This window comes from Piliocolobus tephrosceles, chromosome 1, assembly GCF_002776525.5.
Source record: "Piliocolobus tephrosceles isolate RC106 chromosome 1, ASM277652v3, whole genome shotgun sequence".
Classification (NCBI taxonomy): Eukaryota; Metazoa; Chordata; class Mammalia; order Primates; family Cercopithecidae; genus Piliocolobus; species Piliocolobus tephrosceles.
Window position 1 is genome coordinate 174,244,569 of NC_045434.1, and position 21,890 is coordinate 174,266,458.

Here is a 21,890-nt window from a genome sequence, read left to right on the forward strand (position 1 = left end):
CTCTCAGCAGTAACACAAATTAACTCAAAACGGATTAAAGACCTAAGCATAAAAGGTAAAACAATAAAAATCCTAGAATAATATCTAGAAAAATCTCTACTGGACATTGGCCTAAGCAAAGAATTTATGACCAAGTCCTCAAAAGCAAATACAACAAAAACAAAAACAGACAAATGTGACTATATTAAACTAAAACTCTCTGCCCAGCAAAGGAAATAATCAACAGAATAAAGACACAATCTGCAGGATGGGTTAAAATACTTGCAAACTATTCATGTGACAAGGGTCTCATATCCAGAATATATAAGGAACTCAAACAACTGAACAACAACTAAAACAATGAATGATATCCTTAATAAGTGACCAAAGGATATGAATAGACATTTTTCAAAAGAAGACACACAGGTATATGAAATAATATTCAGCATCAACAATCATCAGGGAAATGCAAATTAAAATCACAATGTTATATCATCTTGACCCAGTCAGAATAGCCATTATTACACACTTTGGGAGGCTGAGGCAGGTGTATCACCTGATGTCAGGAATTTGAGACGAGCCTGCCCAACATGGCAAAACCCCATCTGTACTAAAAAATACAAAAATTATCCAGGCATGGTAGCATGTACCTGTAGTCCCAGCTACTCGGGAGGCTGAGGGAGGAGAATCGCTTGACCTGGGAGGCAAAAGTTACAGTGAGACAAGATCGCCCCAACTGCACTTCAGCCTGGGAGAAAAAGTGAGACTCTGTCTCAAACAAATAAAAAATAAAAATAAAAAAAAATAACAGATTTTGGCAAGAACGCAGGGATGAGGGAACTCGCATACTGTTGGTGGGAATGTAAATTACTAAAACCTCTATGGAAAACACTATGGAGATTTCTCAAAGAACTGAAGATAGAACTGCTATTTCATCCAGCAATCCCGCTATTGGGTATCTACCCAAAGGAAAAGAAATCTATATATCAAGAAGATACCTGCATTCATATGTTGATTACTGCTCTATTCACAATAACTAAGGTATGGAATAAACCTAAGTGTCCATCAACAGCAGTTTGGAGAAATAAAATGTGGCATATATACACAATAGAACACTATTCAGCCATAAAAAAGAATGAAATCACATTTTTGGTAGCAACATGGATGACACTGAAGGCTTTAGTGAAACAAGTCAGACACAGAAAGACAAATATCACATATTCTCACTTACAAGTGGGAGCTATTAATAAATAATGTATACCAATTGATATGAGGTATGGAATGATACACAATGGAGACTCAGAAGGGTGAGGGGGTTGGAAGGAGTGGACGATGAGAAATCACTTAATGATTATGATTTACATTATTAGGGTGATACCTTAAAACCCCTGACTTCACCGCTATGAAATCTATGCATGTAACAAAATTGTACTTATACCGAATACGTTTCTACAAATAAAAAGAGATGCCTGATAATAAGACACTAAGTGACCATAAAAATACACACTAGGCCCATTAACATGAGCTGATGGGTTTGTCAGCTGGTCAGAATCTTCACATAAATCAAGTTGAAAGGTTAGCGAAAGGAAGTCTGAGAAATGTGTTAATATAACTTTCAGAATTAGCACAAAGTTCCCAAGAAATGAGTGACTTCACGTAAGTAGGCAACACTGTCCTGGTGACATGGAAGTTGAGACTGCCACCTGGACAAGTTAGGCTCCCAGTGCCACTGAATCAACTGGTCAATAAAAAGGGATTGATTCTAGCTATCAAGGGGAAATAAACACCATCAAGGAAGAAAGAATTATGCCTAAAAACCAAGGAGTTCTCTGAGAAACATCTAATTACTTCAAGTTCAGTAGTAATTAATTAAAGACCACAGGAATGCAATGAAGGCAGGGTCACTAAAGACTCACATGCTTTAGGAATTAAGATTTGAGTCTTCCCACCAGATAAAAAACAATCCCAACATAGAGAGGAATGACTGAGGGAAAAGGGAATCTGGAGCAGGAGGTATTAAGTGTAACTACTATTTATAGCTTACTGAAAAGAGGACTGTAGCAGCTATGCCTATTTTCCCTCTTGTTGAGGAGAAATTACAAGCATCCTCCACATAATCTCTTCTTGGGGGACTAAGTAAAAATAAAAATGTATAGCTGAAACACTGGCAATCAGAGCTGACCAGAAATTTTGCTATTCTAAGAAACGTATTCCTTATAATATAGACAGATGTCCCCTGGTAGAGGACGAATGTGTCTTTTCTGTAATAACCTGCCTCCACATCATCACACTGCAGTCCATTGACAGCCTCTGAAGAAGACAGCACTATAAATCTGAGGAAGATCAGTTTAAATGATGCTGACCATAAGGAAAAATCAGGACGAATCATTACCTCATTGTCTTAAAGATAAATTAGTATCCTTTGCTCTTATCCTGAATGTGGACATACTTTCCCTAAGTTCCATTTCTGTTAGTGGCTACAACCAAGCTGACAAAAGAGAAGGCAAACTTATTTTCTTTATCTGCCTTTCCCAGGATCTATCTGCCTCTAAACTAATTATGAGACTCAAGATGTCTGTCTTAATGAACTTTCCCAAAGGAGTTGGAAGAAGCCAGTAGCAAACTTCCCTTCTTGACACAAAAGGGGAGCCAATAAAAAGGAAAATAAGATTTTTTAAAATTACGGAATAGAACCTGGGACTGACACTGCCCAATTGGAAGAGAAGTATTTGACTAATCATCCAAATATGACTTAATCAATCCAGATTTTTAACATGTCCTTGCTCCCTCCAATTTCTCAGAAACACCACCTTAGTAACCAATGCTGCTATGAGGTGAGAAAAGAGCAGGACAGAACTGAAGTAACAACTAGCTCTCTCACAGTGAGTGATTCACATCAGTGTAAGTCAAACCAAGGCAAGTCACTGCAGCCATAAACTAGTAGCATGAACATCAAAATACCAGTGAAACTCCTAAGTGAAGGAAATCTCCTCTCAAAGATAACCTTACAGAATTCAATTTGGTTCTTTCTACAGTTTTATTGTGGTATAATTGACAAATAAAACTTGTGTATATTTAAGGCATACAACTTGACATTCTGATATACATATATACTATGGAATAATCACCACAATCAAGCTAATTAACATGTAAATCACCTCAATCAATCCCCTCACATAGTTATCTTTTCCTTTTGGGTGAATAAAAACAAGTAAGAACTACCCTCTCAGCAAATTTCAAGTATACAATACAGTATTGCTAACTATAGTTACATTGCTCTAAATCTTACTCATCTTGCACCACTGAAAATTTGTGCCCTTTGTCCAACATCAACCCGTTTCCTCCTTTTTCCAGCCCCTGGCAAACACCAGTCTACCCTCTGCCTCTGAGAGAGCAAGATAAAGCTGAAGTAGCACCAAGCTCCCTCACAGTGGATGATTCACATCAGCAGCATCAAGACAAGGCAAGGCAAGTCACTGCAGCAATAAACAGCAGCATGAACACCAAAGTATCAGTCAAACTTCTAAGTGAAGGAAATCCCCTCTCAAAGATCACCTTACAAAATTCAGTTTGATATATCAAGCTCGAATATTTGAAACTACACATATAAATGTGATTATGCAGTATTTATCTTTCTCTGACTGGCTTATTTCACTTAGCATAATGTCCTCCAGTTTCATCCATGTTGCCACAAATGGCAGGATTTTTTTCTTTTTTAAGGCTGAATAATACTTCATTGTATATATACACCATATTTGCTTTTTCCATTCATTCATTGCTGGACATTTAGATTTTTTTCCATATCTTGGCCACTGTGAATACTGCTGCATTGAACATGGGGGTGCAAATATCTCTTCAACATACTGATATTATTGCCTTTGGATAGATATATAGTCAGAAGTGTAATTGCTGGATCATAAGGCAATTGTATTGTTAATTTCTTGAGGAACCTCCTTACTGTTCCATAACAGCTGTACCAAGGTACATTCCCACCAACAGTATACAAGCATTTTCTTTACATTCTCTCCAACATTTGTTATTTCTTTTTTATGATAGCCATTAGAACATGTGTAAGATAATATGTTATTGTGGCTTTGATTTGCATTTCCCTGATGATTAGTGGTGCTGAGAACTTTTTCATATGCCTCTTAGCCAATTGCATGTCTTCTTTTGAAAAATGTATATTCAGGCTCTTTACTCATTTTTTAACTGAGTTTTTTGGCATTCTGCTCTTGAGTTGAATGAGTTCCTTATATATTTTGAATATGAATCCCTCATTAGAAATAGGACTTGCCAATATTTTCTTCCATTCCGTATATTGACTTTTCACTTGAATATTTCCTTGGCTGTGCAGAAGCTTCTTAATTTGATGTAGCCTTACTTATCTTTGCTTTTGTTGCCTTTGTGTTTGGTGTCATATCTAAAAATCATTGCCCAGACCAATGTCAAAAGGCTTTTTGCCTATGTTATTTTCTAGGGGTATTATGGTTTCAGTTCTTACATTTAAGTCTTTAATCCATTTTTAGTTCATCTTTGTGCATGATGAGAGATAAAGGTCCAATTTACTTTTGCCACATGCAGGAATAGTTTTTCCAACATCATTTTTTGAAGAGTCTCTCCATTTCCCATTGTTTTTATTGGCATCATTATCAAACATCAGTTGAGAGTAAATGTGTAAATTTACTTCTGGGGTCTCTATTCTGTTCCACTGGTCTATAGCTTCTGTTTTTATGGTGGTACCATACTGTTTTAATTATTATATCTTTGTAATATATTTTTAAATCAGGGAGTGTGATGTCAGCTTTTATCTTGCTAAATATTGCTTTGGTTACTCAGATCTTCTTTAATTTTTCATATCAATGCTTTATATTTTTTAATGTGTAAGTATTTTACTTCCTGAGTCACTTTTATTCCTAAGTATTTTATTCCTTTTGATGTTATGTCAAATGGGCTTTTATTTCATAATTTCTTTTATGTGTCAATTTTTGTCAATGTATAGAAGCACAAGTGTGTTTTGTATGTCAAATCTGAATCCTGCAGCTTAACTAAATTTCTTAACTCTAAAAGTTTTTTACTAGTCATTAGGGTTTTTACATATATGATTATGTCACCTACAAACAGATAATTTTACTTCATTCTTTCCAATTTAGGTGTCTTTCATTTCTTTTTCTTGCCTATAGCTCTGGCTGGGACCTTTATTGATATGCTGAAAAAGTTTGTCACATGGATATATTGGGTAATGCTAAGGTTCAGAATATGAATTATCCTGTTCCCCAGGTAGTAAGCAAAGTATTCAATAACTTTTCAACCCTTGCCTTCCTCCCTCCCTCTCCACTTCAGTAGTCCCCAGTGTCTTTTGTTGCCATCCTTATGTTCATGAGTACCCAATGTTTAGCTACCCGTTATAAGTAAGAACATGCCATATTTGGTTTGCTGTTCATACATTAATTCGCTTAGAACACTGGCCTCCAACTGCATCTATGTTGCTGCAAAGGACATGATTTCATTCTTTTTTATGACTGTGTAGCATTCCATGGTGTATATGTACTACATTACCTTTATCTAGTCTACCACTGATGGGCATCTAGGTTGCTTCTATGTCTTTGCTATTGTGAATAGTGCTGAGATAAATATATGCATGTGTCTTTATTATAGAATGATTTATATTCCTTTGGGTATATACCCAGTACTGGGATTGCTGGGTTGAATGGTAGCTCCATTTGAAGTTCTTTGACAAATCTCCAAACTGCTTTCACAGTGGCTGAATTAATTTACATTCCCATCAGTAGTGTATAATCATTCCCTTTTCTCTGCAACCTCATCAGCATCTGTTATTTTTTTTTACTGTTTTTTCTAACACTACTCCAACGTGATGTAGTTTACTTTAGCCTTCTATACTTGTGTGTCTGTAACTTCCCTCTTTCTGAGAGAAACTGGCTTCCAGCACCTGCTATCCATTTACTTATTTGTTTTGAGTTTTTGTGTTTGAGATGGAGTCTTGCTCTGTCACCCAGGCTGGAGTACAGTGGTGAGATCTTGGCTCACTGCAACCTCCGCCTCCCAGGTTCTAGTGATTCTCCTGCCTCAGTCTCCTGAGTAGCTGGGACTACAGGTGCCCACCACCATGCCCAGTTAATTTTTGTATTTTTAGTAGAGAGGGGTTTCACTATGTTGGCCAGGCTGGTCTCGAACTCCTGACCTCAAGTTACCCACCCAGCTTGGCCTCCCAAAGTGTTGGGATTACAGGTATGAGCCACCACACCCGGTCCATTTTTTCACTTTTTAATAATCATATTCTGACTGGTGGGAGATGTTATCTCATTGTGGGTTTGATTTTCATTTCTCTAATGATTAGTGATGTTGAGCATTTTTTCATATGTTTGTTGGCTGTGTGTATATCTTCTTTTGATAAGTACCTGTCCATCTCCTTTGCCCATTTTTTAATGTAGTTGTTTGGTTTTTTGCTTATTGACTTGTTTGAGTTCCTTATAGATTCTGGATATTACACCTTTATTGTATACATGGCTTGCAAACATTTTCTCCCATTCTGTAGTTTGTCTGTTTACTCTGTTGATAGTTTCTTTGGCTGTGCAACAGTTATTTAGTTGAATTAGGTTTCACTTGTGTATTTTTGTTTTTGTTGCACTTGCTTTTGGAGACTTTGTCAAAACAGTCTGGTCTTCGACAATGTTGACAAAAACAAGCAATGGGAAAAGGATTCCCTATTCATTAAATGGTGCTGGGATAACCAGATAGTCATATGCAGAAAACTGAAAATTGATCCTTCTCTTTCACCATATATGAAATATCATATATGAAAATCAACTCAAGGTGGATTAAAGCCTTAAATATAAGACCTAAAACTGTAAAAATCCTAGAAGAAAACTTACGAAGTACCATTTGGCAAAGATTCCATGACAAGTTCCTCAAAAGCAGTTGGAACAAAAAGAAAAATAGGCAAGCAATGTTTTTTTCAATAAGCCATTTTTCTAACTGAAATGTATAAAATGTGTTTGTGGTGAGTGGGTGGAGAGCTTTAAGGAGCATGTGCTCTTCTTAAACTACTGTGTTATAGGACATTGCCATGGTAATGAGTGACCAAAGAGGAGTTCAGATGAAGGGTTTTGGAATGAGGGTCAAACAGTCTTGAAACTGGGGTGTTGGATTGCTTTTCCTTTGGTCGCCAAAGCCTCGTGTGATTATACAAGAACCTATACTGAATAGAAATATAATAATTGCTGACTCCTATGTATTGAGGGCCTGCTAATAGTCTCACAGTATTAAATATTTTACACACATTGGCTCTAATTCTGACAATTACCCTTCAAGATAGATATCACTGTCCCAGATGTATAGGCTAAAGCCAGACATTATCTGGAAAGAATTAGTGGAAGGGATAGGAAAGTTGGTTGCTTTTGTTAAATCAAGAAGCATAAAAGTAGTGTGTACTGTTTTGGTTGGATAGCCTCAGTAACAAAGATAAGATATTTTCTTATCTTACCTGATAAGAAAATAACATGTCTTCTGAGGAAATAAAAGGGAGCTTCAAAATGCTGACACTGCCCCCTGGCTCTTTGGTCTAGGGTGGGAGAGAAAAAGCAGTAACAATTAGTGACACATACAAAGTAGATGGTTTCTATGGGGCAGAGTCAAGTTTTCTCTAAGGGAATGTGTTAGGAAAGGTTCTCCAGAGAAAGAAAAACAACAAGATATGTATATGGAGAGAGAGACTTGTTTGAAAAGACTGCCTCACACGATTGCAGAGTATGGCAAATCCAAAATCTGCAAGGCAGGCCAGCAATCTGGAAACCCAGGGAAGGGTTGCTGATGTAGCCTTGAGTCCAAAGGGGGTCTGGACACAGAATTTCTTCTTCCTCAGAAGACTTCAGTTTTTTGTTTTTTTTTTCTGAAGGCCTTCAACTCATTGTATGAGGCTTACTTAGATTATTGAAGGTAATCTGCTTTAGTCAAAGTCTATGAATTTAAATGTTAATCACATCTAAAAAATGTCTTCACAACAACATCTAAACTGCTATTTGATCAACAACTGGACACCATAGCCTAGCCAAATTGGAAAATAAAATAAATAAAATTAACTATCACAGGAAGCAATAAAGTAGATAATTATATAAATAAGGCAGAAATATTGGGTAGAGTAAACTGAAATCAGATGAATGTCCTGGGTCAACAGATAGAATGGGTAGAAGAAATAAATGAAAGACTAAAAGCATAAAAAGATCCATGAAATGAGAGACTACAGGAATTTGCATTTTGGAGTGCCCTATGATGAGAAAGATAAGAAGCATGGTAAAATGGATGTTTCTTAAAGAGAGGCCCAAAGCTAATCTAGTGAAGTCCTGTACTATTGGAGGCCTGAGCAGATTAGTAGACTGAGTCTTTCTCATTATTGAAATGGAATGTTGTAGGGCACCATTCTAATTTCTTGGAGCAGTTCTTTTAGAAGCAGAAAGGGATTAATCACCTTAGCAGCAACTCATCAATATCAGTCCCTCTCTTGTGGTCAGAAAGCCCTAAGCTCTGGAAGTGGACCTGAGAAAGAGTAGATTTTTTTTCCATATTGCTTCAGTTAAATCTACCAGCTAACTCAGACTTTTCTCAATTCTCCACCCACACCTTTAATATTTCCACTATCTAATCGGAGATATTTATGAGATATTCAAGTGTATGTAACACTCCACTTCACTATTTTACATTTCTGAGGCTTACCCAGTCCAATTGTCCCAAGTCAGAACTGGTTTATGGAGGCTGTCCTCCTGCTGGAATTTGGTCTGCTTGTTCTTTGTATCTTTCTGGTGTCTCATGCACTCTCCTCCTAAATTCCTGAGAATGACTCCTCAACACTACTCCTTGCCTTGACCCAATGCAACTTGGTTCCAAATAGTCTTTTCCAAAGCACCATAATAAAGCACACTCAAAGCCCTTTCTGAAAATATTTCTGACAATAGGTTTATGAAGGCTCATACATAACAAAACAAAAACAAAACAACAATAACAAAGCCTATCTGCCCAATCTGCTCTGAGGGGCTATTTTAGCTGATTCTGAGCTCCTATGTCCTGAACCCGGACAGCCTGCTAAATAAGACTAACTGCCCACACAGTTTGTTTCATTCTACCAGATCCTAGATTCATATCTTACTGACTTCCAAAATCCCCTATTAGGAGGGTTCCAAAACAAGAAGAAGAAGAGGAGGAAGGGCTCCAAATCTGATATCTTCATGGTCCATGTGACAACTCACACACACCCTGAGAAAGTAGTGACGTAATGAATTGAATCAGACTGCTCTAAACTATAATTTCGCATGCTATTTGCTGGCTGTGTGATTGCAGTAAGTCAGTACAAAAGATAAACATTAATTATGTTCTCAATATTGTATGTATTGAATGGAACTAGTCTCATGTTAGTGAAGCCAGACTACCAGACTACTCACCAAAAGATCAACGTTGAGTCTGTTAAATGTAAATATGAATGAACAGAAATAGGACTTTGACATCCTACTTGCATTCTCTGGTACAAGAGAAAGTTAAGAACCTTGATTCTGCTCACTAATCAGCCAGAAAACCATAGTATTTATAGCATCAAACATAATACTGTAGAATATGTAAACAGAGGAATTATACCATTTACTTTTCAAAAGATTTCTTTAAACTGCAAGTTCTTCCGCTTGCAATTATATACTATGAAATGTTAAAAATATGTCAAAACAGCTGATTCTAAAGCAAGCTGGAGAAATTGAATTTTTATTCTTGTTACTCCTATGCCCACTCCATTATCTCAGCTGAGTTCTTATTTCTCTGAGAGTCAGAAAAGGAAACATTTCCTGAATATTCAAGAAGAAAAGAGAGGGAAGAATAAAAGACACATTTATTCTCACCCACTGTCCAACACATTTCCTTCTTAGTAGATGCCAATGATAGGCAGACAACCAATAAACTAGAAGAACAGGAGTTACATTTTTCTCAACAATGGGCAGATAATTATATCTGCCCATATATAATATGGCAAGCCTTTTTCTAACTGAAATAGCATGTGGAATGGGATTGTGCGTAATTTTAATAAGCATTGCAGAAACTTCGTTTAGGTGTTGAAGTGGTGTGATGACAAAGATAAGAAGTATGGAGGACCATTTTGAACCAAGCAGTAACCCAGTCCAGAGAAAATGGGATTCCATTTAAGAGGTAGGAGCTTGGACTGGTTAAGAGCTTAGACTGAAGAGAGTACAGAGAATCTAGGAAAGAACTCAGGCCATACCTGAATTAAATTCTGGTAACTGGAGGGAAAGTAAAATGAATGATTAACATTAGCATCTACCTTTCTTTGCACCTTCGTTCCATTTTTAGATATACTGCTTTATTATTTCAGTTCACATTTCTACTGGCCCTGCCTGGAATCCCATTTAATACATCCAATATTGAGAATAGAATTAATATTTATCTTTTATACTGACTTGCAGCAATCTTTCCTGAAAAGGATATTTGTGACTTACACAAAATTTGAACTGAATTTGGCTAGGTTGTATGCAATAAAACTGGAAGTTGATAAGGGGAACCAATCCCTGGGTGAGGCAGCAATGTTGACACAAACAAAGTAAACTGTGCAAGCTCAGACAGGCTGAGCTTAATTTCCAAAATACATGGTAATGACCATTATGCATTATTTCTGGAAGCAGAGGACTGCCTACCACACCATCCTCCCTCTCCAGAAAGTCTACTAGGAATATGTTCATACAATTATTTAGGTCACAGTAACAGGAGGCTGAGAGCTTTGTAGGGTCACAGATAGAGGCAGAAAGAAAGTCAGGCTACAGAGTGCTCAGCAAAAGGGACCAGAATGCAAAAACCAAACCATGGACTCAATAAAACTTGGAAAATCTTGACAAAGTTTTGTGAAAGAAGAATAAGAATTATAGAGGAAACAAGGATAGGATCTCAGACAGAAGGACATACAATTTGACCTTAGTGTGTGTCCTTGATACACACAAGGATAGTAAAATAGGAATGAGAGGCAAAAGATTTGTGCATATACCTATATGTATTGTGAATTTGATACATTGTGCTACATATATGCCTTTATCATTATGTATTATTATGAAATGCTTCTCTTTATCTCTACTAAAATTTTTTGCTTTATGATCTATTTTGTCTGATATCAGAATAGCTGCACATACATGCAGCCAACAAGCATATGAAAAAAAGCTCAATGTCACTGATTAGAGATATGCAAATCGAATCCACAATGAGATACCATCTCACATTAGTCAAAATGGCTATTATCAAAAAGTCAAAAAATAAGATGCTGGTGAGGTTGTGAAGAAAAAGGAACACTTATACACTATTGCATAGTTCAATCATTGTGGAAAACAGTGTGGTGATTCCTCAAAAATCTAAAAACAGAACTAAAACCTAGCAATTGCATTACTCGGTATATAACCAGAGGAATATAAATTGTTTCATCATAAAGATACATGCACACATATGTTCATTGCAGAACTATTCATAATAGCAAAGCCACAGAATAAACCTAAATGCCCATCAGTGATAGACTGGATAAAAAATGTGATCCATATACACCATGGAATGCTATGCAGCTATAAAAAAGAATGAGATCCTTTCCTTTGCAGGAACATAGATGGAGCTGGAGGCCATTATCCTTAGCAAACTAACACAAGAACAGAAAATTAAACGTCACATGTTTTCACTTATAAGTGGGAGCTAAATGATGAGAACACATGGACACATAAAGGGAAACAAGAGACACTGGGACCTATCAAAAGGTGGAGGGTAGAAGGAGGGAGTGAATCAGGAAAAATAACTAATGAATACTAGGCTTAATACCTGGCAGACGAAATAATCTTTACAACAAACTCCCATGACACATGTTTACTGATAAAACAAATGTGCACATGTACCCCTGAATTTAAAATAAAAGTTAATATTAAATAAATTTTTTTAAATTAAATGGAGAAAATATGTAAATAAGCATTTCTCAAACGAAGACATACAAATGGCAAACAGACATATAAAAATGTGTTCAAGATTATTGATCACCAGAGTAATGCAAATCAGAATTACAATGAGATTCATCCCACTTAAAATGGCTTCTATCCAAAAGACATGCACTAACAAATGCTGGCAAGGATATGGAGAAAAGGGTACCCTCACACGCTGTTAGTAAGAATGTAAATTAGTACAACCACGTGTCAGGTTCCAACCCAAGCTGGGGTTCGAGGGGAGTTGGTGGATGTGTGGCAGGTAACTGAAAGAACACTCGAGGGACCGTAGGCAGCTGGGACGTGGCTTTATTCTCCCTCCTACAGAGTCAGCAATGCCGTTATAATACTCACAGACAATATGGCTTAAAGGATGTATGTACCAGGGCAAGCCATCCAGAGCTGTTGCTGGAAGGGCAGTGCAGATCCAAGTTAGAAACATTGGTCATCTCAGCGAAAGTGTGGGCCCATTTCACAATGCTATCGGAGCAGTATGAGCTCACACAAACAGGGTACATTAAAACGGCTGCATAAATTTGATTACATAATGCACCGGGTTGTGAGCCTGTGCTCCAAACCCTCTGTAATGATGTCTACCTCAGCCTGTTCCTGACTGAATCACAGCCATTTTTCTTACACTCCACCCCCTAGGCTGAGGAAGTCCTTCTAATGGGGAGACATGCCCACAGGGCAGAACTCTGGAACCAAAGGCCACGGCAGGAATACAGGGAGCAACAACTCACTACTAATGTTCCCACTATGCTGCCCATAATTATTAGGGTCCAGCACAGGCCAGAGTCCAGAGATGCCCACCATGTTAGTAGGGGGTCAACAGTAAGACTCTCAACTGCCTTGATTTCCTGGGCAGCTTCTTGAAAAGCTGTTATGTTTTGTTGATTGTCAGGGATGAAGGTACAACATTGCGATCCCAAAAGAGCACAGGTGCCACCTTGGGCAGCAGTTAATATGTTTAGAGCCATCTGGTTCTGCGGTACCACCTTCCAGATTTGATCAACCTCATCTGTCAACAGAAGGATGGCAACTCGGGTGTAACTCAAAGCTCAAGCAATGTGCTCCACAAGGGCCGTAACTCGCATTTCTACAGTTATGACACCTGCTCCAGGGATGGTTAAGGCTAAGAGGTAGAGCCACCAGGGGGCTCATCACACTCAAAAAACTGGGAGCATAGCATCTCCCAGTTATGTGGGCCTCTAAGCAACGTGGAAATGACAGTGGCAAGCATATCAGTCCACCCCCAGGTACAGTAGCCAGTCCAGTTTGCTGACAAATATGACCATCCTGTGTCACCACAGACACGAACTTCCTGGGGGCACAAAGCCCACTGGAGCCTGACCTTGATGAGGCTACCTATTCCACAAAGGTGTGGTGACATATTGTATTTGTTGCATAAACAAATATTTATATTAGTTTTATTTATAATTGACATAAAGTAGAAATAACCCAATGAGTGAATGATTAAATGAGTGAATCATTCACTCATCAATGAGTGAATGATTAAATAAACTATGGAATATACATATGACGGTATACTACTCAGCAATAGAAAGAAATAAATGGTACACAAAACAACAGAGACGAATCTCAAAATAATTATGCTGAGTGAAGGAAGCCAAACACAAAAAAGTTCATATTATATGATTCCTTTTATATAAAGTATTGGAAAATTCTCAGCCATTATCTCTTCACATATTGCCTCAACCATCCCCTGATTCGTCTCCTTCTGTGATCATTATAATACTTACTTTAGCCCCTTTGACACCGACCCTCATGTCTTTTACATTCCTCTATGAGTTTTGCATTCTTTCTCTGTGCTTCTGTTTGGATACTTTTTATTGACTTGTCTTTCTGGTGTTTTGCTGTGCTCAGGTGACTTAATTTCAGATTTTGTTTTCAGTTTTTAAGTGCCACTTAATTTTCTTATAAATTCCAATTACCTATTAAACTTTGCATTTATTCATCTGTGTTAGCTTGGGCTGTGATAACAAAAACCATAGACTGGATGGCTTCAACAACAGGAATTTCTTTCACTGCAGCTCTGAGGAGGCTGGAAGTCTGAGATCAGGGCGCCAGCAGGGTCTGGTTCTGGTTCTGGTGGGGACTCTTCGTGCTTGCAGATGGCTACCTGCTCACTGTGTGAAGGGGACTTTATTTTATTGTCTCAATTTCCTATTACATGTTTTATAATCCAAATTTTAATTTACAGTAATTGGTTGTAATTCCTTAATCTTTATTACTGTGTTGCCTTTTTTATGTGATTGGCAGAGAAGGTGGGTATTTGGGGTTTGCTTCTGTTTGAACTCCTATTCTCTAAATGTATCTTTTTTTTTTTCCATTTTTTTAATCTTAAATTTCTTTGCTGAACATTGCACACTTTTCTGGAGTATCTTGAATCTTCTTACCAATATATATTTAAGACTGAAGAAAAAGAAAGATGAAGTCAGAGTGAGACTTACAGATAATCAAACTTTATCAGCTACCAGGAAACCAGTCATTTTTCTAGCGCACCTCTTCCTCAAAACAGTGCCAGATTATGGAAAGCTTTACATAGGTAGGCAGCAGCTACACCTGCTCTCCTAGATGGCTTCTTTAATATTTCTTAAAAGGAACTTCTATTTTATTTTGTTTGTCTGATGTAATCAAAGTTATGGCCGGTTTGGTTTGCTTTTGCCAAGGTGTAAATACTGCCTAAAGGCCATTCTGTACACGGGGATAGGGTGCAAGTCAACTTGCGTGTACGAAGCTCCAACGTGTCCTCCTGTCTGGGCCCCCACTTTTAATTCTCATTCTTTGTTATGTGTACAGTCTCAAGCCTTTCTAGGATATTACCAGGGGAGTTGACTGTCTTGAGCTGTAGTTTCCTTGGAATTACAAATATCAATAGAGAGCTGGTTCCTTCTCTTTGTTCAGGTTTCAGCTCCAACATCACCCCAGAAAAGTCTACCGTGACTTCTCTATCTAAATAAACCTCATCTCAATCACTCTCTATTATGGTTTTCTATCTTGTCATCCTCATAGCATCCATCATCATCTGAAATGATTTTGTTATTGATTTTTTACTTCCCCTACTAACATGTAAGCTCATGGGAAGCAATTTTATTTGCCTCATCCATAGCTACTTCCTCAGTGGCTTTACCAATACCTGTAACATGAGTGGTGCTCAGATATTTATTAAATAAAGACATAGTCATAAGATACAGGGCAAGGTCAGAAGAAGGAGAGATGCTTCTGCTCCATCTCAAAATTCAACTAGCCCAGGCTCAGCCCCATTCCCAGAAATTCTCATTCCAAACTCAAATTCATTCTCCCCTATCCAAGCTTAGAAAACCTGGGATGATATCATTTATCTTTTACCCATCCTTGCCTCACCTCCAATTCCTATGTTCCTAGTTTATTGATTGTTACATCTGTCTGGTAATTTCAAATTCACAGTTTCTCATTACCTCCCTAAATACAATGCTTTTGACTGTGCCTTACCTCCATCCTGTCTACCTAGATGTGTCTCAGAATAATAGAATAGTTAAGAGCAAACAAAAAGTAATAAATATGGAATTGAAGAAAACAAATTTCCTCCACCTCTGTCACTTGAGACAAAACTGGTTCTTTCCCCCAGGACGGTTCTGTTTCAGGATCTTGTCCCTTCATAGACTCGTAGTCCAGCTCATAGTTGCTTGACTCTCTGTGCAAGGATGCAAAGAGAATGAAAGCTGCTCTTGCATCAGAAGGACTGTCTCAAGGGCACCTGTGCTGTCTGCCTCCAATATGTATAACACAGGATGCTAGACTGGTCGTTCAGCCTCAAATTCTTTTTATCTTCAGAGAAGGTACACATGCATGAATTAATAATCAATAAAATAAACTCACGTCTGTCCTCTGGCATCTCATTCACCATAAGTGGACACCATGACCTAGAGAAATACAACAAAAAGAAGTTGGGAAAACGTTGGACAGAACCAGGGCTGTGTTCCTTTGGAAGCTAAGCAGTAAAAGCTGTAAAAGTACATGAGTGCCATCTAGAGGCAAAACTAGTACTGCAGGGTAGCTAAAGGCTGTTCATATAAAGGAGGAAAGAGAAATTTGCTCCTGGAAACCCCTACGTGAAGGGAAAACTTGTCATGACAACCTGATGGATCCTACCCTATCATCTATGACTGGTAGTAAGCAAGTTTTTCATATCCTGAGTCAAAATTTGCCTCCGCCTTTCCTGACCGCAGCAGACCACAGTAACCTCCCCTCCTCTGACAGATCCTAGTATATTTTCTTTAATGTTTCATCAGTCCCAAGTCAGAACACGTTCTCTCTTCAACAAATGTCTTTCTTCATGTATTCTTTGCACTAGACTCTGAGCTCAGTATTGGGACTGTCTGCTGGTTTACAAGTCTCTTCCTGAGCTGGAGGGACATTGTCCATCCCCTCCCTTCCTGTGACAGGAGTACCCTGCATAACATCTCTGAAATGCACTTCCTAACCTTTTTAGAACCAGATCCTTCAGGAAAGCACATCCCACCTGCTCTAGGATAGGTAAAACTTTGTAGGCATATAACTTCCCGCAGTGAACATCATGGGTTTGGAAGTTGGGGACATGTAGTATTGAATCCTACCTCTGTGATTCGTGAAATCTGTGAACTACCAAAACTTGGGCAAAGGACTTAACGTCTCTGAGACTTGCTTTCTTAGTTGTTAAATTGAATGATAATACCTACCTATGGTCTTATGGTAAGGGTTAGCAATAGTCCATTTATTTATTTATTTATTTATTTATTTATTTATTTATTTGAGACAGTTGCGCTCTTGTTGTCCAGGCTGGAGTGCAATGGCACGATCTCGGCTCACTGCAACCTCCGCCTCCCAGGTTCTAGCGATTCACCTGCCTCAGCGTCCCAAGTAACTGGGATTACAAGCGTGCGCCAGCACACCCAGCTAATTTTGTATTTTTAGTAGAGACGGGGTTTCACCATGTTGGTCAGACTGCTCTTGAACTCCTGACCTCAAGGGATCCACCCACCTTGGCCTCCCAAAGTGCTGGGATTACAGGTGTGAGTCACTGCACCCAGCTCATTATTTATTATTTATATACAACCTGGCACAACCTGGAACAAAGAAAAAGTGGTAAGAAAATATAAACTTTCACTATCATTATGATAAGAAAAATTCTATGAGATTAAGTCACCTACTTTGCAAAGTTGTTGTGAACATTAAATTATGCACACAGGTATGATAGACTGCCAGGCAAAACAGAACTTAGAATTTTTTCGTCAAGAGAACCTGCCAGTAGGTTTGGCTGGATGTGATGGCTCATGACTATCCCAACACTTTGGAGGCTAAGGCAGGTGGATCCCCTAAGGTCAGGAGTTTGAGATCAGCCTGGCCAACATGGCAAAACCTCATCTCCTCTAAAAATACAAGAATTAGCCAGGTGTAGTGGCGCACACCTGTAGTACCAGCTACTTGGAAGGCTGAGGCAGGAGGATCACTTGAACCCAGGAGGCAGAGGTTGCAGTGAGCCAAGATTGCACCACTACACTCCAGAGTGGACAACAGAGTGAGACTCCGCCTCAAAAAAAAAAGAGAGAGAGAACCCACCAGTGGCTTCTATCTGACAACACTGTAAGTTTTATCACAATGAAATAGATGTTTTATTTTTCTCTGAACACTTCAGTTGCATCTCTGAGATATTGCAAACAGAAGATCACAAGGTACACACTAAGATATTAATATGGTTTGGCTCTGTGTCCCCACCCAGATCTCATCTCAAATTGTAATCCCCATGTGTTAGGGGAAGGACCTGGTGGAAGGTGATTGGATTGTGAAGGCAATTTCACCCATGTTGTTCTCTTGATAAGTGAGTCAATTCTCACAAGAACTGATGGTTTTAAAGTGTGGCACTTCCTGGCTCTCTCGCTCTCTCGCTCTCTCTCTCTTTCTCTCTCCTGCCAACTTGTGAAGAAGGTCCTTGCTTCCCCTTTGCCTTCTGTCATGATTCTAAGTTTCCTGAGTCTTCCCCAACCATGTGGAACTGTGAGTCAATTAAACCTCTTTTGTTTATGAATTACCCAGTCGCAGGTAGTATCTTCATAGCAGTGTGAAAACAGACTAATACAGATGTAGAACAGCTGTAACAGGATTCTTTAAGGCTCACAAAGATTATCCTTTGCAAAATGTCCCAAGATTTGGCTACTTGGGAGAGGGAGCTAAATTTGCACAGGGTGGCCAGGCACGGTGGTTCATGCCTGTAATCTCAGCACTTTAGGAGGTCGATGTGGGCAGATCACCTAGGTCAGGAGTTCAAGACCAGCCTGGTCAACATGGTGGAACCCTGTCTCTACTAAAAATACAAAAATTAGCCCAGTGTGGTGGTGTGCACTGGTAATCCCAGCTACTCAGGAGGCTGAGACAGGAGAATCGCTTGAACCTGGGAGGTGGAGGTTGCAGTGAGCCAAGGTTGCACCACTGTATTCCGGCCTGGGCAACAGAGCAAGACCCTCCCTCAAAAATAAATAAATAAATTTGAACAGAATCAAGCCAATATCTTCTCCCTAACAATCGAGATTAGATTCTCTCTGATAGATTGAGTACATTTGGAAACATCACCATATGCTTTACACTACACAATGTTCTTGAAAAAGTCAAGGAAGATGGACATGATTGGCAGATAGGCCTTAAGCAATTAAATGAAAAGCAAAAGTGATATAACCTATTTTTATGCCTCGGGCTGATAAAGAAAATCAGTCCAACTATTCATGTGCAGCGTCACATCTGGTATGTGGTAGCACTCAATCAATGGTGGTTCTTATTACTGATATTGTTCCAAGTGGTTTCTTGCTAATCCAACCCAGAGCTCGTGTCCTCTGGCAACAGTCTCATCTGGGCCCAGTTGGCAACTTCTCTATGAGCTATCCCTGTTAACAACCTTTCTAGCTCACACAGTGGTAGGCCAGAGCCTGTTAGGATGGAGGGAGAGATGGCAGGGAAGCGTGGCCAGCCAAGGCTGCCAGCACAGACACAATTCAGAATTCTAAAATATGTTCCCCAGCAAGGAGAGATCTGAGAAATGCCTCAATGTAATGCCTGCCCTTTGGACTTGTCTAATAGGAGCAACTTGTTCTAAGTGTTGTATCTAAAGTGTAGCTACCCATGCTGTAGATTATTTTTCCTTTTTCTGTTCCCCCATCAGTGTTAACCTTCTTGCACAGAATAGAGGAGAACAAACAGAGAAGGGAATGAAGTAATAGTTCTTAGGGATGTGACAAAGTCCAGAGGCCTCAAATCATCTCTTGAGTGTGTTACACTTTCTCTCCCAATGGATTTTCCATGTTTGCTACACGAATAATGCACTGTTAAGCACTGAAGCAGTACAATGGTAACCTTAACAAAACAGCAATTTGAAGGTTAAACTGCCATTACTAGTTTGTATCTCAATAGTGCATCTATCTTTAAAATGCATGCTTAATTACATTAGAGACATGGGGAACAAATCATACTCCCCTTGCCTATGGTGGGGATCACCTTATGGATGCAAATATCAAGATCTATCTTTAGATTTATTAGTGACAAATATCAGCCCCTTGTCTTAATGGTGAAATAACATCGTCTACTAGCATAGAATACAAATTTAATTCAGTGAAATATCTTTTTTAAAAAAAAAAAAAAAAACAAGCTCTGAATCACAAGCAATATGAGCTGGAAGCATTCAGAAAAATAACCCACGCCTGGTTCTTAGCCTCAGAGGGACCCCAGAATCACCTGGGGAGCTTTCAAAAAATGCATTGTACAGGCCCCACCTCAGACCTATTAAGTCAAAATCAGTAATGATAGGGCCCAGTAATCATTTTTAAAAACCTCCCAGGTGATTAATAATTGCAGCCTGGAATGAGCACCACCCATATACATCAACCCCATGATTGCACAAGGGGGTTTTAGCCCCACAGGGGAGATCGCTGGTGCAGGATTCCCAGGGATGGCTGGAGAGTCGGGTCCAGAGCCTGCGGCCCTAGCTGGGCCCTTCCTGATTGGATACTGTGCCTTCACATCTCTTTGCTTTGGTTCCTTTTTCCTTCAATGGCCCACCCTTGCCTCCAGGTTTCTACCTCATTCACTAATTCATTAGACTTGTGTGGAGCACCTACTACGTGCCAGGTAACACCATTCCTGGAATATCCCCCTATGTCTTAGCTCTGCCAAATCTTTTCCATTGTGGTGATCTTCTTAGCACTCCTAAAAGGCAAGGCCTCCTTCAAGCAACAGTTTCTGACTGCTCTAACCACAGGAGGGAGCCAAGCACTCCACTCTTTTTTCTATAAATCCACAGATCGGAAAAATCAAGCAGAGGGCAAGTGGATCACAGGAGGCAGGGCCTGCAGGGAGTGGGTGAGGGCTGTAAGAAATGACCTCCGAGCGACCTTTCAGGCTTGAGCCACCGTGCTGCCCACCTGAAGAAGGCCATGGGGTACCCCAAATATAACAGTCTTCACAGGCAGGCAGACCTAGAACTTCACTGGCTGAGAGTTCGCCTGGACCATCACTTGTAAAACAACCAGAGAAAGTTGTACAAAGATCCAGTGTGGCCAAGTATATAAGTGCTGGAACAGAGCAAGTGCCCCTACCCTTCCTTTTCTCCCTGTTTTCTTTCATCCTCGTCCTATTCTCTTTCCTTTTCCTGAGAAGCCACATAGCACAGGGAAGGCCTGAGCTGCAGAGCATTCAGCCCTCTGGGTAGCAATTCATGATGTAGCCTATAAATGTTAAGTTGTAGCCTTTACATGTTCCAAGGATATGATGAACACTGCCTCAAATGGCCTTGTCTGTCACCAATCCTTCACCAGATCATCCCTCAGTCAGAGAATCTGAGGCAGGAGCCTGTGGTGACCTGCAGGGTCCTTGCTCTGCCCTCCCCAGCCCTCCTTGGCCTCCTGGCCCCATTGGTGAGTAGTCCTTGGGCCTCTGTTGACTGGTGACTGAAACTCACTGCCACATAAGGCAGCCACTGTCAGGCTGTCCCTGTTCTAAATGAAAACTTACTCTCCCCCAGCACTTCTGCCTTTGGCCCGTCAGAGATTTGGAGCCAGAGAGATGCCCCTGAGTCTTCTCTCCTTCAGATTTTATCCCTGCCCACCCTGGTGAGATCTCCAATTTTTTGTGGTCCTCACACCCGAAGATACCTGGTTTGGTGTGGTGACCCCGGTGAGGACAAGGGGAGTCTCTAAGGGTTTGTCCTATGCTATGAACCATAATACACTTGTTAGCACCAGCTAAGATCACATCAACCCGGGAGCGGCAGGTCAGCCTCCTCTTTCCTGTCCACCTCTGGTTCCCAGATTGGTTTTTTATGAACAAACCAAAGACTGAGCTCCCCAAGATGAGTTATTTATAGTTGGGGGTTTGGGCATAAAGGCAGACTGGTTCCAGCAGCCCCCTGCTCACTGTCTGTGGTTCCCTCTACCTCTTCTCTGTGGCTGTCCCAACATGCAGATTGGTATCTATCTATTAGCCAACACACACAAGGCTCAGCTCTCAATCACAAAAAAAAAAAAAAGAAAAAGAAAAAGAAAAACACTTCTTGAGACTCCAACTCCTAGATTCTTTTCCTAGGAAATGCAAACCCATCCTCAAATGAAAAGTCACGTTCCCACTGTCAGCTGGGCACCACCAGAGTTGGTCTTGACCAGTAGGTGGATTGACTGATTCCTCCCAGAGCTGTGAATAACAATACACCTTCCATGCTGACCCATCTGTCACTCCCTTCATTCCTCCCTCCCTCTCAATACACACACACACAGACACACACCCAGGGACACACATACAGACAGGCATACGGAGACACACAAATACACACACACAGACACACACAGAGATACAGGTATACAGAGACACGCAGAGGTAGACACA

General features: G+C 39.7%; 1 protein-coding gene across 1 annotated transcript in view; it reads left to right on the plus strand.

Moving 5' to 3' along the window:
* Positions 1-21,890, plus strand: part of LOC111523263 (selection and upkeep of intraepithelial T-cells protein 1) — a 192,060-nt gene that overhangs the window by 168,158 nt on the left and 2,012 nt on the right. The window contains exons 8-9 of the transcript XR_003309711.1: positions 2,781-2,895; positions 3,334-3,447. The gene's annotated coding sequence lies outside the window, so the exon portion shown is untranslated. The remainder of the gene's footprint in view (positions 1-2,780; positions 2,896-3,333; positions 3,448-21,890) is intronic.